Genomic DNA, 18,000 nt, shown 5'->3' with positions numbered 1-18,000 from the left:
CACAGAATATTTGCACTGCAGGCATTAAATTGACGCTTTTACACAGAGCAGAAAGCATGCAAACTCTCCTATTGCTCGCAATAAATGAATGGTAGCGAGAGCAAAGGTCAGCCTCACAGCATCCTGCCGATAAATCAAACATTTCTGCTTGTCTTTTATATGTGCATACCGGAAAAATGCTGCGTGGCTTCTACTGTACATAATCTGCGACAACTAGAGAAACAAGGTATAAACTACGACCATGTCCTTGCTGTTTCACTGCCAAGATGCTACATGTTGCGAGGTGACATTTGGCCTGTTAAATGTAGGTGCTGGTGTGTGCGAGGAGACTTGCCAGTGGCCTCCATCACCAGCAGCACTCAGCACCTGCTATCCTTGGCGCTGCGGGTGATGCAAACCAATTAACGATTCATTAGGAGGGACAAAGAAAGTGAATTAGCTACCACCTGGCCCCATGGAGAGGGCACCTGCACTAGTGGGTATGTGGGTTACTCTGCTCCCAGCTCCCGCTAAGACCTCAGGCCTGTTTTCGTAAGTTAGAATCTGCCTCTCCATGTCCTCATGCAACACTAAATCAGATCAGGCTTGTTCAAATGGCCCCCCACTCCAAAAGCAGATAGAATTCAAATTATTGTCATCTATTGTCCATGTCATTTCTGTCACTGTTGATTACAGACTCGAATTGGCTCAATGGACTCAATTCAATTCAATTCAATTCAATTCAATTTTATTTATATAGCGCCAAATCACAACAAAAGTCGCCTCAAGGCGCTTCATCTCCACAACAGTGGGTCAAGTGTGCAGTATGGCTAAGCCGGGGCCCCTCCTCATCAGTACGGCTGCACTCGAAGGAAAAAAAAAGAAAAAACATTCATTTTGCAAAGGCAGAAAACACTTATGAGAATGGTGGCAATGTGTTGGGGGCGGTTTAGTGGGGTTATAAATAAGGTGTGTGGAAAACAGCGAGGGACGCAGAGCCTTTGATTTACTGGAAATGGCTGGTGTCTTCCCCAGGGAGGCATAACGACAGCATCATGTTTAAAGAAATATCATAAAGATCAGGCAAATCCCCCCCATCACTCCCACTTGGAGCAGCTCCGAGGAGTTCATGGAAAATGGAAAAGGCTGGAGCCCAATCAATACAGATGCAATAGTCTGCCGCTCTCAGTCAGCTGCCTGCTACACTATGCTGTTCTGTTTCACTCAGCTCTACCCATATTTAACCCTCCTACCACCCTCCATTTGCCCCCCTCCTCCCCCAGTCACCCGTCTCCCTGTCCCTTTGGAACATGACATTAATGTTGGCATGTTGGTGCACAAACAGTGAAAATGCGTGAAGCTCAATGGCACCATAAATAACGTTCCGGCTTTATCTTTTGCTTATGAGTACATCAACAACTGAGCTGCTTCAGCTGAGGCGGGCTTTATTCCCAATGATGAGACACTGTTTTTATGCTTGCTTCTCGAGGAGGAGCAGTTTGGTGACCCAGAGCTTGTTTTTGAGGCAGTAACTAAAAAGTCTCCTTCTCCTCTCTTCAGCGTGACAATGAGCAAACCAACAACACCACTCTGTGACACCAAGACAAACTATCACCAACCTGAGCTTACACCTCATCTACATGGCCACTACAGCAGGGTGGCTGATCCCACAGCTAGTCATCAACTTTTCACTGACAGTCTGCTGGCTGGCGTGCCTTCCTCAAAGCATATACATCAAATGAGACTCCCAACTGCATATGTAAAAAGCCCGAGTTCCTTGTGAAGGCACCAGCCAAGGCTCCATCTTCCAGGGTCTGCTGGCCCTCCATCATCCTTTAATGAGAGAACACGAAGATTACCTTCACAATCACACCATTAACCTGCCTACAGACGCTAGCAAAGACATCAATCACACGCCCGTCTGATGCCTTCTCAAGTTAGTGTCCGCTCTGCGTAAAGACACCCCCACACAAATCTGCCTTTCCTATCATCAAAGCACTTTGAGGTGTTGTGCATAATCACAGAGTCATCCTCAGGACCACGATAATCCACTTCCAGTCAAGCACGTGGGATTTTCGAGCCACAAGTCTAACTGATATGAGCATATGGAGCTGGTGCACAGGGACCAGCATTTGTATGATACCCCTGGGATCACAAGTACCTCAGCCGATCAGTGTTTATGATGACATCACAAAGATCCAGTGCCAGCTTTAGTTCACAGTCTGCTACTACAGTATTATTACGTTGACTACTCTTTGATGACACTAAAATGTGGAATTGCTTCTTGCATTTGCATTGCTATACCATGAAAACACTAGCTTGCACAGGTGAGCTAGGCAAATATTACCAGAAAAACCTGTCCAAGACTATCCTGAACTCCTGGATAGCAACAAACACAACAGTATTATGGACAACTTGCTATGTTTAGGAATGCATTAGGACATTTGAGAAATGTTAGAAGTATAAACATGAATAATACATTTAAGTTTCTGCTTTGTTAGCTAACCCAAACTTTTTCTAGCATCCTTTAAATATAGAAATAAATTTTATTTGACTCAAAATTATGTTTGAGTCAAATATCTGTGTTTATGCTGCTGATTTAACTTTGCTTTGTAACTTGCTAACGTGCAATTTCATTGTTACCCAAGTTTTAGCTTAGATATTAAACTGCCAGATATGTCACCAACGTAATATGTAACTAAAAATTCTGCTTTGTTAAATAAAAATATATATTTTGCTCTTACACTTTAAATATCCATATGAATCACATTCTTTTCAACTTAAATTTACAGTAAAACCTTCTTAATACTATGGTTGTGCACACCAGGACATAAACCAAAAAATTCTATGTCTGTACCAAATCTTACAATTATTTATATGCAAACTCACTTGAACAACAGCTCATTTGACATTACACCACATCATTGTTTATATAATAAAAACTAAGCCAACATGCAGAAGCAGATTGTGGAAAAACTACAGAACCATTATTTAGTAGCTTGTAGAATCACCTTTAGCAGAAATAACTTATATAAGAAATGGTTGTTGATCGATGGTCATGACAATTTGCATATTAATCAAAAAGCTGACCTCACAGCCCATTGTTCATCAGTGGTGCTAGTTTCAATCATTATGCAAATGTACTGTTTATAAGATTGGGGAAACCTGCAATCAGCTGAGACTTGGATGAGTGACGAAACGTTTCCTCCACTGAAAACGCCACATCCAGATAAACAGAATCAACTTTTTGGAGCTTGAAGGAACCATTTTCTGTTTAATTTTACCAACGATAAAATGCTGTGGAGAATTGAGATCATCTTGATTCTTTTATTTTGCTACTGTTGTCCTGTTGCATAACCTACTTTCAGCCAAGCTCTATCTGTCAGACAGATGGCTTACATTTGACCCAAGAATATGTTGGTATACAGACAAGTTCATGGTGGACTCAATGACTGCAAGGTGCCCAGTTTCTTTGCTGCCAAACAAGCCCAAATCATCACCACATCACCACTGTGGTTGGCAGTTGGTATGAGCTCTTTGTGCTAATATTCTGCATGTTCTTTTCACCAAACCTAGAACTGTGCATTAAAGCCGAACATCTCCACTTTGGTCTCGTTTGTCCGAAGGACATTTTTCCAGAAGTATCATGGCTTGTTCAAATGCAACTTTACAAACCTAAGATATGATGCCATGTTGTTTTAGTGAGAAGAGACTTTCTCCTGGCAAGTGGCTCCGTAGTGTATGATTTACGCATTTGCCTAACAAGTTAAAGACCCCGATTCAATCCTGGGAGCAGACAAATCTCTTGGGGGACACATCAGGAAGTGAAGCTGGCATAAAAATCTGCCAGATATGCAGGGAGCTACAGCTGTGGTCACCAATTGTGATTAAGGGAACAGCCAAAAGTAGCTGCTACGACTACTAGGCACAAAGCCGTAATTGTTCATCCTCTTTTTAATTTTAATGTTATGAATTTTAAAACGCTAACCGAGGCCTGAGATGTAAGTGTGAGATGTAATGTTTGGGGTTTATTTAGTTTCTCTCAGCACTGCACGGTTTAATCTTGGGGTGAATTTGCTGGAACATTCACTCCTGTAAAGATTGGCATCTGCCTTGAAGGTTTAGCACTTGTGAATCATCTCTCATTGCAGGTGCCCAGGACTGCAACCTGTCTGGAAATGGCCTTATAACCCTTCCAAGATTTTGAATGGCAGCCACAGTTGCTTATTTAAACTGATGTTTTCCTCCTTGGCATTGTGTTAACACACACACACACACACACACACTGCCCAAACTTGTGCTTTTATAATATCATGATATTAGTGAAGCTGTAGCAGCAGTGTGGAGAAAAAACCTTCACACTGCTCTTAAGTACCGGATAGCTTGTTTTTCTTAATCCTTCTCTTTTTTTTTTTTGGTCTGAAGCGTGTTGTTGGTCTCAGGATGACAACAGCTTGCCAAAAATCAGGACCTGTAAGAACAGGTGCAGCTCAAGGTAGGTCTATAACTACCAAATCACTTCTCCTCTTTTGGCTGTGTGATATGGCTCTTACCCTGGGTTTGGCTCACATTTCTTTCTTTGTTTTCACCCATTTCATGATTAAGGATATGGCTACCAAGGGAATGGGCTTGGCCGCAGGTTGATTTTCCAAAGAGGAATAAAGCCTGAGGCAGAGCAGCAAAAGAGAGACAAAGGAAACCTGTTAACGCTCCTCCATAACTCTTCATGCAGCAGCGGAGTGGGCAGAGCACAGCCTCTGGGACAAAGCTGCTGGGAAATAGTTACTGATAAGCCTTTGAGAATACTTACAGTGCCCACTAGTGAGTGTCTATGTGTGTATGTGAGAAATAGCTAGCATGTGCTGAAGAGAGAGGAATAAATAAAGGAGAACAAGTCAAGAATGAAGTAGAGGAGGCAGCATGAAGGGCTACTGAGCAATGCTGAGAGAGAGAGACAGAGAGACAACAGAAAAGAGAGGTTCCCATAAAGAGCGCAATTAGCAATTATGCAGTCATCAATTACAATTATCACAACTGGTGATTATGCAATTATCACACTAAATCATCGTTTCCCCCCTCTGCCTTACCAGTTTGCCACCCCCTGTGATTTGGTTGTTTGAGGATGGGTTGTGATGATGCAGGTGATTAGAGTGTGCGACAATGATGGGGGTGTTGGGCGGGTGTCAACGCGGAGAGTGTGCAAATAAATGTGTGAATGCTTGGAGCATGTCTGCATATGCATCTGTGCCTCCGTGTGAGCAGCGTGCCATTTCATTCTCTCTGAGTTAGTGTGTGCATGTGTGTATTCACGGATGCGCCGCCTCCATCTCAAGGTGAATGTGGTCGTCGCTGGGGGTGGTTTGGGGACAGAAAATGTATGGTTCCACAGTCCCTGAGGCCTCTAAATTACCTGTCATCTTCCCCATGATGCAAAGGTCAGCGCACAATCAGAGGGAGTCCATCCTACTGTGCTGCTCACTGAGCTCCAGTCCAGCCCACAGGCTGACAGGATGTCACAACAACCCCGGTCCCGCTCCATGCTTATTAGAACAAAACAGTGGGAAGCCCACTACCACCACAGCACCACTTGTCACCAGAATTTCCGGAAGAATCTGCTGGATATGTGACAAATATTTGCTCCTTGGAGCTGAGACAGGAGATAAGCCAAAATACGATCGATATTATTCTTTCCTGAGATACATTTCTATAACATATATTCAGTATATAACCCCCAGTGATTGTTTGATTTTTTTTTACATTTCCAAACATTGGTTTTAGTGGACTGACTTATCCCAGTCTGCAGGTAATACTATTTTAGGGGTGCACTTGTTGACTACCACTCTGGAAATAAGGTGACATTTACCCGTGGCTGTGGCTGATAATTATCTGTGCTATGCATGTTGTTTATAGAGATACCCAGCGGTGCATCCCTATAAACAACATTCATTCTGACCTGTCCTGAGTAAAATTACTTTGATAAAGTATCTCATAGTGGCTTCAATGCAAAATTTCTTTGTTTCCGTAGCGCCAAAAAAATGAATAAATAAATAAATAACCAAAAACTGGTAAACAAAAAAAATATTGTTATCATCCATCAGCCAAATTGTTATTTCAGACATCAGCACCTGTGTGGATTTCCTGGTCAGTGGGTCCTACATCTGTAAATCATCATTTAAAGCCAGCAAAATTATTCAGCATCTCACTCGGTAATTTATAGCTGAGTATTAAGGAGGCCTTAAATAAAGGTCAAAAGAGTTAAAATAATTTCAAGATGACTTTTTAATGACTGACTGGTCACAGGAATGCCTCTGTGAAACACCGCAAAATTTCGATTGTAAAAGACAATTCAAGGAGGAAACCTGTGAGTTATCTACTTTCAGTTTCTTTTATGTGATCTGTATGTTAAAACGAAAACAAATGCAAAAAAAAAAAGAGAAAACTATCATCATTTTCTCCTCAGAAGCAGGAAAGAGATCTGATCTTAGCCATGCAGGCCCAGCACTTGTGCAGCTGTCACTGCAGGCGGTTGTTTTGCTTTGAGAGTAGGTTCACAGGAGAGGCGGGAGCACAGAGATGAGTTGGTGAGGAGTGACTGATGAGTGGGTGGAGGAGAGAGTCAGAGGTAAACACTATTGCAATACAGTCTGGACATTGAGGGACCCGTGTACACCCACACATGCACTCCCACGTACACACACACACACACACACACACACACACACACACACACATATACATCAAGTTGCTCTCATTTAGCCTGTGTTTGAGGGCAGATTTAATCATGGTGACACCCATCTTGGAGCGGTGGTGGCAGCATGGCGGTGGCTGCAGCCATCTCTGGGTGCCCGGTGAGATGAGCAGTCAGAGTACTGACACACATCTCGTCGCCACGTCAATTCCAATCAGCGGTGCCTGTCAGTCAATGCGCCGCGCTCACAAAAGACTGACGCTGCCGCCACTCAGCCACTGCAGAGCTGCCGTCTCAGCCAAATAAATGGCCAAAGCTGACCAAACCAATATTCTTCTGAACCACTTATCCGCTCCTCATGTGAATACATGCTGCAACAAAAGCAATGACAAATTCAATGTGAAAATTTGACACCATTCATGGTAGCCTGTAAGCCCAAGGGGAGAGGCTCAACTGTATTGGAATAGTTGAATGATATTTGAATGGTACAATGAAGGGAGGCAGAGTAGGACCTTATAAAGTGTACACCAGAAAAAAATCCAATATAGGTTTCAAGACCCTATTAACCTGAGGAGAAGAAGGCAGAAAGGTTTTCATATAGCATTTTACAGCTGCTACTGGATTAAGCTGTGGTTATATACTTTCCGTGTCCGTGAGTCTGCTCAGCTGCACTCGGGTCTCAGTGATGCAAACTTAGCCATCAAACAGGGAGTTCAAGGGTCTGTGCAGATGTTCGAAGGCCAGCCTTTTTTTAAAGACTCATCAATAGAGAATTTACATTAGAATGCACCAACTATGCATGTGATCCAGTTGGCGGACATCGAAGAAGCATAGCAGGAATGACTACTTGGCTGTCGGGGCTTCTACAGTCTGCGTCCACAATGGAGTATCATGTAGGCTTTAGCAGGCAACCCTGTACAGGAAGTCATGCTTTGAGCTATATCCTAACGTCAGCATGCTCACCGTAATGTGAGAGAAACTGTTTGCTGGGGGCTTGTTAACATTAACATACATGTTAGCACTGACCACGTTCACTACCACAGATATTTTATATGGCAGTTAACAAAAAAAACGATGTCTGAATGATGAGATATAATAAGCTTTGCTAGGTTTTAATGCTCTAACTCAGGGACTGAAACTGAAGCCAGAACTACCGCAGTTCCTTGAATAGTCCCCCCAAAATTAAGTGTTACAAGGAACAAATTTAAAGCAGAAAAAACAAACAAAATAAACAGGTTTATATCCTAGTGCAAAAATTTGTGTTATGAAGGTTTTTTTTAAAAAAATAACTAATCAATTTAAATTATTCTGAGGCACAGGTGTCAAATTCCAGGCCTCGAGGGCCGGTGTCCTGCAGGTTTTAGATGAGTCCTTGATCCAACACAGATGATTTAAATGGCTAAATTACCTCCTGAACATATCTTGAAGTTCTCCAGAAGCCTGGTAATAAACTGATCATTTGATTCAGGTGTGTTGACCCAGGGTGTTATCTAAAACCTGCAGGACATCGGCCCTCGAGGCCTGGAGTTCGACACCCCTGTTCTAAGGCTTAAAGTTATGCATTATTTGAGGTGTGGCCACTTTTACAGGTGTGCTGACACAGGTGTGCTGACACAGGTGTGCTGACACAGGTGTGCTGACACAGGTGTCTGCGGCTGAAGCTCAGCTCGGCTTTACATCCACTAATTCAATCCACTGCACCTGACCTCTCAACTCTCTCGGTGCCATTTGGAGCATTTTTAATGGAATTATCTGACAAATATTAGAGCCTGCTGTGCAGGTAATTATACAGAGCAGCCCATCCAAGAAATCTGTGCTCCAGTTTTTCTAAGTAAATTCTACCATTTATATATGTTACTCGGTAATAATTAGCTTTTTTCTTTGAATACAGGTCTTTTCACACCTATTGCCACAGGTGTATAATATCAAGCACCTACCCATATTGACGTTCTAATGAGCCATTTACAGTTTAACCCTTTAAAACCGGTCAGAGCGGGCACGCTCCGTTTTGTGTAACTATTTTTAAATCCTGGTAGCACTGCAACCACGTGAGCTAGCGCAATAATTTTTTTTGCATATGAAACCGGAGGAGTTGTACTTACATCTTATGCCGTCAGCTTGTCCTAGGTCACAGTTTCCTTCCACATATGGCTTTGCAAAAACTGCATAAAAAGCACTTGCAGCAACAAAAACATAATATTCCAGAAACACGCTTTGCCGATCCGATCAGCTGTTCATAACACTTCCTACGTCCATCAGCACGATCTATCGCATGCCCACATGACCTTCCCGAAACCGGAAGTGACGTCATTTTCGCGGAAATGTAGTTTTTTACCATCAAGGCCTCATGAGCTTATACTGGTGTTTTTAAAAGTTATGTTTGACTTTATGACTTTCTGTGTCGTTTCTGGGATGCTTAGGACTCATATTGCACTGCTGGAAATAGTTTATTTTGATGCATATGCTGCTTTTTTGCAAATTTGCATTATAATATTTATTTTCGTTTTTCCTGCAGTGTATAGAAATTGGTGTATTTCAAAAATAAAACTATGAAGACACTCAAAATAAATTTCCTGTGGTGGGAAACTATTTTGTGCAACTTTTTTGTATTTACAGTTTTGAGGGATAAGCCTCTTAAATTTCTCTAACTAGAAATATATGTTAAAAAAAACAAAAACGATTTTCAATTTTTTTGTAGTTTATTGATCTTTTTTGCAATTTATGTAATTACTATGCACTTAATGCATGCATATTATTAAAATTTAGGCTGTAATGGTTGTATTGATGTATAGCAACTTGAAATGCTCCCAAAAATGGCTCTACAACATGTAAAAAATATAATATAAGCTCTGGCGGACTTGGTTCTATGGTAGGTCTTAAAGGGTTAATTCCACATTAAATTGTAAATGGTATTAATACAAAGTGCAAACATTTAATAATGACAGCAACTCATCCACAAAGTGCCAGGCCACGCAAACTTAGTGCGGCATCACTGAGTGCTGAGGCACATAGTCACCAACGCTCAACTGACTCAATAACTGCAGGGCTCCAGCCCTCCTCTGGCTTTAACATCAGCACAGAAACTGTCTGCTGGGAGCTTCATGGTTTGGGTTTTTATATCCACGCAGCTCCTGTAGGTGTACCGTGGCCCAGTACTTTTGTCCATATGCATGTCTGGGCAATATGCCTACATAGGGCCAGATTGATTGAACGCAACAAACTACTGTGTGAGCACAATCCCCAAATAATGCTTATAGTTGAAGTTAGTTTTACGAGTGATTTGCAAAAGTTGCGTTGTTTTAGTTTAATTTTAGTTTTGCGTTGTTTAATTAGCAGCAAATAGCAAGTTGCAAACATTAGTTTTTTCCTATTTTTGTGCCTTTTTTTTCAAATTTCAGAAAAACTCCCAGAAACACATATGCAAGTGGGTCAGCGCATCTTATTAGTATGGTTTGCTAGTGTTAGCACTCCTCTCACCCAAACAGGCTTACTTCTACACCTGCTTGGTTCAAATAACCAAGATGGCGACAGCCAAAATATTAAACTCAAGGCTTTAAAATAAAACCAATGGACAACCTCAGGATGGCTACATTAATCTTTTATATACAATCATATATAAGATTTGCCAAATTAATAATTCAGAATCATGCTAGATATAAAGACACATGTCATCCTTTGAAGACTTAAGGTTTGCATCTAATAGTTGCAAGATACTTCAGTTGGAGCCTAAAGGTGGATACACCAACATCATTTTCTCTACAGCAGCTAACATGGCTAAAACTGCAAATCTACATATACTGTGTAAGAGGAGAGAGACTTCAGGTCAATGCTCCAGTGTAGTATGCTGATAATGACCCAGACAGAGAGAGAGAGAGAGACAGCAAACCTCTACAGATCAAGGTGGGGCTGACGTAATCCTGACGGACGTGGCACGTGTCGCTGCATGAGAGACAGAGAACATGGCACGACATTAAACCGAGATCAAAGGGCCTGCTGTCTCCGCTAGGCAGCAGGTGCCTTCTGGGTAACCCCCCCCCCAGTCATCATCAACAGGCGGTAGAACCACTGTGTTTCCCACCCTCTCAACAAAATTCAAAAGCACCAGCCTCCGTACTAACACCTCAAAGTCACAGCAAAGTCAAAGTCAAGAGCCGACGAGAGACAAACGGAGAAGAGAAAACAAATCTTTTTTGAACGTCTTTGTAGTTCAAAAGACGGGAGTTGTCATTTTCTTTGAGTTTGCTCTTTCAAATGTTTCAAGCACCGAGTGACCTAAACCTTGAGGAAAGTGTGTCTCCTGAAAATGTATCCATCACGGCATGATGGGAGGGAGCGCGGGCGTGCTGAGGGTAAGATGAAGGCACCAGTTGATGTGCTGAGAAGGAGGGCTGCGAAAAGTAGTAATGAGTGCACCTGGACTAGATTTCTGTGCTGGGAGAACTGTTAAGAGGAGAGAAGAGAGAAGAAGTGTAGGTAAGGGCTAATTATAACAATAAAGTGCCCCCATTATCCCGGCACTGTACTGCCCTAGTGAACAGAGCTACAACAGATGGGGTGTCACAGGTAACTGTGCCAATGTGAGCCAAAGCCCTGGAGTGGATGGACCCTGGCAGGCCGCTGGTGGAGCAGCTCTGGTTAAGGGGGAGGCACAGCTGCATATCTCGCCCCCCCAGACACATGTTGACAGTGTTTCTCTAGCCCTGCCTACACTAGTCAAGGTGAGACAGCATGACACGAGAGGAGAGGGAGGCAGCGAAAGAGGGAGTGCGAGTGCTCCTCTATGATGGATAGCGCTCTCCAGCCACCTCTCCTCTCTCTCCCTCTTAGAAGGCTGGTGACTTTCCAGTGAGGCAATTATCATTGCGGAATGCATAATAGCCTAATTAATTACAGGTGTCAGCGCTGCCTTTGTTTCAGCATGGAGGAACATCATGCCAAAGCCGCATCCGCTAAAAAGAACAGCGCTGATGAATGAGCCTTGAACCGTGGTTAGAAGAGCGCAGCTGACAGAGGAGCGAACGGCGTGGAGATGGCTTGAAGTCTGCCAAACAATCCGGCGTCTGTTGCAGACAGAAGACGGATCGGAAACACATGGTGCAGAAATTAGGTCCATTATTTGCTTGATAAATCTGCCGTTGTCAATCGCAAGGGCTCGGAAGAAGATCTCAGGTAGGCCCCACGTAGGACGGCTCTGCGGTTAATTTGGCTCCAAGTAGAGGAAGAACGAGAGCGACGTTGGTGGCGGCACTATCAACAATCAAACGGCCCCCTTCACCCAGCCTTCCCTGACAAACACGCCGTATCATTTGTCCTGTCAGATTTGCCGATCTCATTCATTGTAGTGAAAAAGCCGGAAAGTAGACAATTGCCGGGGAAAAGAAACAGGACCTGCGAAGGAGAGGAGTGAATGATGGGGTGACTAGGGAGGAGAGACAAGCACAGAGATTTGTGCTCCTCTCTGCCGCAGCTAAACACAAGCATACATTTGTGCAGAACTTAATGGAACGTCACATTTAGTGTGCCAGTGTGAGCATACTGTACAGCCCGTGTGTGTGTCGGTGTGGGGGTCGTGGTGGTAGGCTGATAATCCTTCCACGCCCCCAGGCAGCGAGGGCTCATTGTAGAGTACATTGAGTCTAATAGAAGCAGGCGCTGCAGTTGTATGCAGCTTTTTTCTGCTCCCACTATGAGAGGAGTTTTTACATAATTAATGACTGTTGATGTTTCCTAGGTAGTCGCCCGGCAAATTCACTCCAGACTCGGCTGCCACCATCGTTGGTTCCACAGAGAATGAGCGACAGTAGAACAGACAGCTTACATTACAGGCATAAATAAGGCAATTTTGTACAGTGTCTTCAGACATTACTGTGAGGGGGGTTCAGGGCCAATGATTCGACTTGCTTCAGAGAAACGCTCAGAAAGAGCTTTTCTGTGTCTCCGAGTCTTCCGAGAATTTGCACTTGATGCGAGTAAAACTACTTCCTTTAGTGTTTTTTTTTTTTTTTTCATTCTGTATGCTCTTAGAGAGGCGCAGATGAAGAGGCGCCTTTTCAAAAACACTTGACGGCTCCAGACGGGCGATCATTCACATCTGCATGAATCAGTCTAATCTGAATGTCGCTTTTAATACACGTTAGTCCGGCGTAGGAGTCTGGGTTTGTACACCGCAGACCTCCGGCAGTCTGGCGAGGCCTCGGGGCCCTTTGCACATCTTGCTGGGAGGCAGTCCACATTTATACTGGAGCATGTTAAATTAAACATTTAAACACGACACCAAGGGAAGGCTATTTTTTACTGCTCCCAGCCCACTACTCATTATTAATTTGTAATAACCTTTAAGGCTTTTTGATGTCATACATATTTTACAGAGAGATATCACTCCCAGCCAGACTGGTGAGGGCCTGTCGATGACAGATCACCGGAGTGCCACTGAAATGTGGCTTCATCTGCTATAATTAGGACCAGGTGGGGGTTGGGTTCCCTGTGTGTTTGTCTATGCACCAACTCACACACAAATGTAATGACGTGTCAAAGACCAAAAAAGTGTGGAGGGTCAAAAAGAAAGGGAAAAAAAGGCATCTTTCTGGCAGTTACCTGTCCATCATTGTATACCTTTTAGATATTTATGAATGCCAAATGTGAAAGTAGTTAATTTCAGCTACATAAATCACCTGAGTGGCTGAATGCTTGAAAAGGAGGGGGGGCACATTAACACCCCACACTCTATCTCCTTCATATTCCTCCGTTAGAGGGCTGGCCAAGACCCATCTTACTGCCGCTCTGCTGGGAGGCCCTTCGTGCCCGCTGGATGCCAGCCTAAAGCTCATGTACGCTGGTGCCAACATGCCACTAAAAGCTGTAAAACAAATGAGCTCTGTTTGGTTAATGTACACTGATTGACCTCCGCTGCCAGGCATTTGATGTCATGATTGTAATGACCAGCTTTCTGCCTGATCACTCATATACAATGTGACAAGCGTGAGGTGGCGTTTCTATTTGAGTGAATGAGGACTAATCAGAGGAGATGGCTACAGCGGCACAGCTGATGTTTGCAAAAGCAGATCTCGGCAGCGATCGACAAAATGACAGCGGTCACATTTTATTAGTTGATATTTCTTAAAAGGTCAGTTAACCAAAAATTATGATTTTTTTTTAGGGATGCACCGATTTTCTAACACTCCTCTTTCAAGTAGCAATCTGGCTGCCAGCGGATAGCGACACTAATTCTTTTGTTTTGTTATTGGTTGTTCTCCTTTTTTGTGCCATGGAAGTTTGAAAGTTGTTCAGCACACTATGGACATGACATAAACAGATATTCTGATATCAGTCAACAGATGTTGTTAAAGGCATTAGGTTGCAATATAATAGTAGGTACATTTGTGAGGCATAGCTGAAGAAATGTAGTATTTCATTTAATAAAATTCTGCAGTTTCACACCTTTTTGACAGATAAAATTTCTACTTGACTCTTTAATCTCGTGGAGCATTTGCATTAGTGCTTGACAGTTTGATCAAACTTATGTTAAGTTTTAAACTAAAACTATACAGCATTTCAAAAGAAAGAAGCCAATATCACAGATTTAGAAAGTTTAACTTACTCTAGCGAGCATCTGCTAACCCTGACCTCTTGGATTCATCCATGAACCCGTTGCAGGAGTCCTGACCGCGAGGTTGGAAACCACTGAGCCACAGTTTCAACAGTTTTCTTACCAGTGTTTTTTTTTCATTTTAGCGACTTTTTTTGTCCTCTCCTCAATAAAAAGAATGTGAAATAAAAATAACAAGAGTGAGGTCCTTGGATTATCCTGAGTAATAAGGACATCGCTTCTTTTTTAATATTTCTTCGCTTTGAGGACCACCAACGAAATTCCTTCCTCATCCATTGTATGAAGGGGTGGAAGCAAATCTCACAAACCGACAACTGTGCAAAGCATTTAGATACTAAGAGGAAAGCAAAGATACTTTCAAAAATAATTCCATGAATAGTTTTTATTGATCAAATAACCTCATACAAAGTGCAGCAAACATGAACAAAAGATAAGCTCAACCTTGATGAGCCCCCCCCCCCCCCCACCCATTGCCTTTAAAACAGTACTAGTCTTCCTCGGCACTCTTGCACTATTTTCCATGGTAGAGGGCACATAGTTTGTTTTTTTACCCCTAGGCATCTTGAATAACATGCCACAGTTTTTGTTATGGATTACGGCTTTCTCAGTGTATTCTGTCTCCTCTCCTCACCGGACTCCCCACAACATCCATCAACGTACTTCTTCAGACGTGTTTTCACGCATCAGCTTTGAACGATTTCAGAAAAATCAAGCTGGGAGAAAATACCACAATTTTCCTTTATTACACATAACACACAAGAGGAAGTAGTGCACTTCAGATGGGTTCACGCTACAGAAAACGCTCCAGCCTGGACAGAGCGTGCAGGAGGCAGCACACACGACGCCCACTCAAAGGCAGTGAATGCACCAGACTATTAGCTTCACACACACAGGCTGTGAACTAGTGAGCTGGCAGGTTAAACACGGGCTATTGTCCTACGTGACTGAGTCAGAAATTTGCGCTGGTACCTCTGCGAGGTAATGTTTCGAAAACTTCAGAGCCGCACAGCATGTGTGGAAATGACATTAGAACCCGGCCATATTTCTGAGGTCATGTCGAACAATGAGTTTTGATTAGATGTCTCCCTGATGGCGTGCCTAATGGAATATAAAAATCAGAAGTGCCTAGAGCCTTTAGAATAAAACAAAAACATTGTAGATATTTGAAAACCTGTGTAAATAAAAATCACTAAAGTTAATAGACAAAATACTTCCTTTTTTTCTTTTTTACCTGAGTGAACCGACCTATTAAAGAAAGAGCCAGGAAAAATATGCTTTTTGTTACATCATTGTGAGGCAGACGTTCAGGAGTGCCAAATCAATCTTAAGCAGCCTCAGAAACAAGTCTTCAGCGAGCTTTATATATAGGCCCTCACTTTAGTGGTTATCTATTGGATGCTGAGTGTTACATAATCCTCCATATGCTCAGAGTGTAGGACAATACCGTACGGGTTATAAATAAAGAAACCTGACGCACGGCTGCAGCCACTGTGATTTGGGCAAGTTCTCACATGGGATGTCATAGTTCTGCAGTGCTAGCCCCACTGCTATTTCAGGCTCTGCCTCATTAGAACATCCACTGTGAGTGAATATATAATATATATATATATATGTGTGTGTGTGTGTGTGTGTGTGTGTGTGTGTGTGTGTGTGTGTGTGTGTGTGTGTGTGTAACTGAATCTACAAAAGATCATTCATTAGGGACAAGAGCGCATAAAGACAACGTTCACCCTTCCAGCAACCGTGCGGCTCAAGCTAAACTCCACGCGTTTGCTACACTTAAGGTAGCTGCATCTGTGCTGCCTGGTCCCACAAGGAGGTCTGCAGACCTCCATGACAGGGGCACACACGCAACCTACCACAATGACTGCAATTACCCCACATCCACTGCCTTCACCAGGGGAGTGTGTGAGCATGTGTGTAAGTGTGAGAGAGGGAACGCGAGCAACAGGACGTGCAAATATGTATGGAAGTTTGCGTGAGAGTAGAGGGGGAGGAGAACCATGCACAATATTGCATGACCGCCTGTACCTGCCTCTGTGATTGTGTGTGTGTGCCTGTGGAGGCCCTCTCACACCACAGCGGCTGGCTAATTTAGTTAGGGAATAGCTGGCTGTCCTTCGGGTGAACAGACAGAGATTGGTCTCAATATGAGATGTAATAAAACAAGCCCATCACTGGATCTCGCCGCACCTTCGGCTGTCCTTCACATGTCTCTCCAGAAGAAGACACACACCCACAAATATATACACATACACACGCTGATACACAAACACACACACACACACACACACATTTGAGTTTGTGAGCCTTTATATATAGTTCAGAAAACAGCAGAACAATTGCTGGTTTTTCCAGTTACTTTGGTTTGTCTGCAATGTGTTTGTCATTTGTTGATCACCACCATCAATAACTACAAGTATAACTAATGCCAACTGAATATCCATGAACATTTTACTTTATTTTTTATTTAACCTTTATTTATACAGGTAGTCCCATTGAGACCCAGTGTCTCATTTGCAAGAGAGCCCAGTTCCAAAAAAACATTTAAAGTACAAAAAAAAAAGGATCTAAATTCGTCTAATGTACATACATATATATCTTCAATCTAAACAAGCTGGTGAATGAAGTGATTATTTACCTCTCGCTGTTCTCGTTCAGGTCTGAGATATTATCAGGCAACAAGTGAAAAATCCGTTATTTAAGTTGATATTTTGGAAGAACTAAAAATGGCCACTCAATTAACCTATCCCCACAGTTAGGGGGATAGGTTAATTGATTAATCTAAACTGCCCATAGGAGTGAATGCGGGAGTGAATGTGAGCGCGAATGGTTGTCTGTCTTTGTGTGTTAGCCCTGCGACAAACTGATGACCTGTCCAGGGTGTGCTCTGTCCCTTGCCCCATGACAGCTGGGATAGGCTCCAGCGACCCTGAAAAGGATAAGTGGAAGCGAATGGATGGAAGAATGGATGGATGGATGGATGGATGGATGGATGGATGGATGGATGAAAATGGCCAAGCTTTAGAATCCACATGATTCTGACTTTGTCACCCAGACACCGGTTTGACTCATTCAAGCTTTTTTGTTATATTTTGTAACTTTGTAATATAGTGTATTATTTATTTTACTTTTGCTAATTACTGTCTCCCTGTCTTGGAGCAACAGTGACCATATAATTTCCACTTGGATTAATAAAGGATTCTGATTCTCATGTTGCATTTCCAACATGGTAGGTCATGTGGGGTGCTGCAGTGGTTAAACTAACTAGATCATGCAGTGCCTCACAGCTTGCCGCCCTTGGGGCTTCGTATCCATAAACCAGTCAGCGTACCCACGCTGAGCTTTGTCCACAGCTGGAAGGGCCTACACTGGTTCCACTGGTCTTCTTCCATTGCTCCTTGTATCTTTGTTACTGTTTATAGGGGGGACAGATGGCACCAGGATGCATTATGGAGAGCCGGTAGAGGCGCTGAGCATCATTCTCCTAGGAAGCCTTTGTGTCTGATAATCACATGAATATTTTTCTGATATGTACCACCTACTAAAACATTGTTAAAGATTATGCATCCTTTCATCCTGGCAATAGTATTCGGTGGATTCTTTCATCAGGATACTGGAAACACTATTCGGGAATAGTTTCAACGTGTCTGTCTTGGTCTCCACATACCCAAGATCTCAATTCAGCTCAACATCTGTGGGAAGAACAGAGGCCTCAACTCCATAC

At 43.0% G+C, this 18,000-nt stretch overlaps 1 protein-coding gene across 2 annotated transcripts in view; it reads right to left on the bottom strand.

Moving 5' to 3' along the window:
- cux2b (cut-like homeobox 2b) overlaps positions 1–18,000 on the bottom strand; it is a 99,381-nt gene that overhangs the window by 32,362 nt on the left and 49,019 nt on the right. The window lies entirely within an intron of this gene.

The sequence above is a fragment of the Perissodus microlepis genome, chromosome 12 (assembly GCF_051167445.1).
Source record: "Perissodus microlepis isolate ML-2025 ecotype Zambia chromosome 12, ASM5116744v1, whole genome shotgun sequence".
NCBI lineage: Eukaryota > Metazoa > Chordata > Actinopteri > Cichliformes > Cichlidae > Perissodus > Perissodus microlepis.
This window is presented reverse-complemented; position numbering and strand designations above follow the sequence as displayed.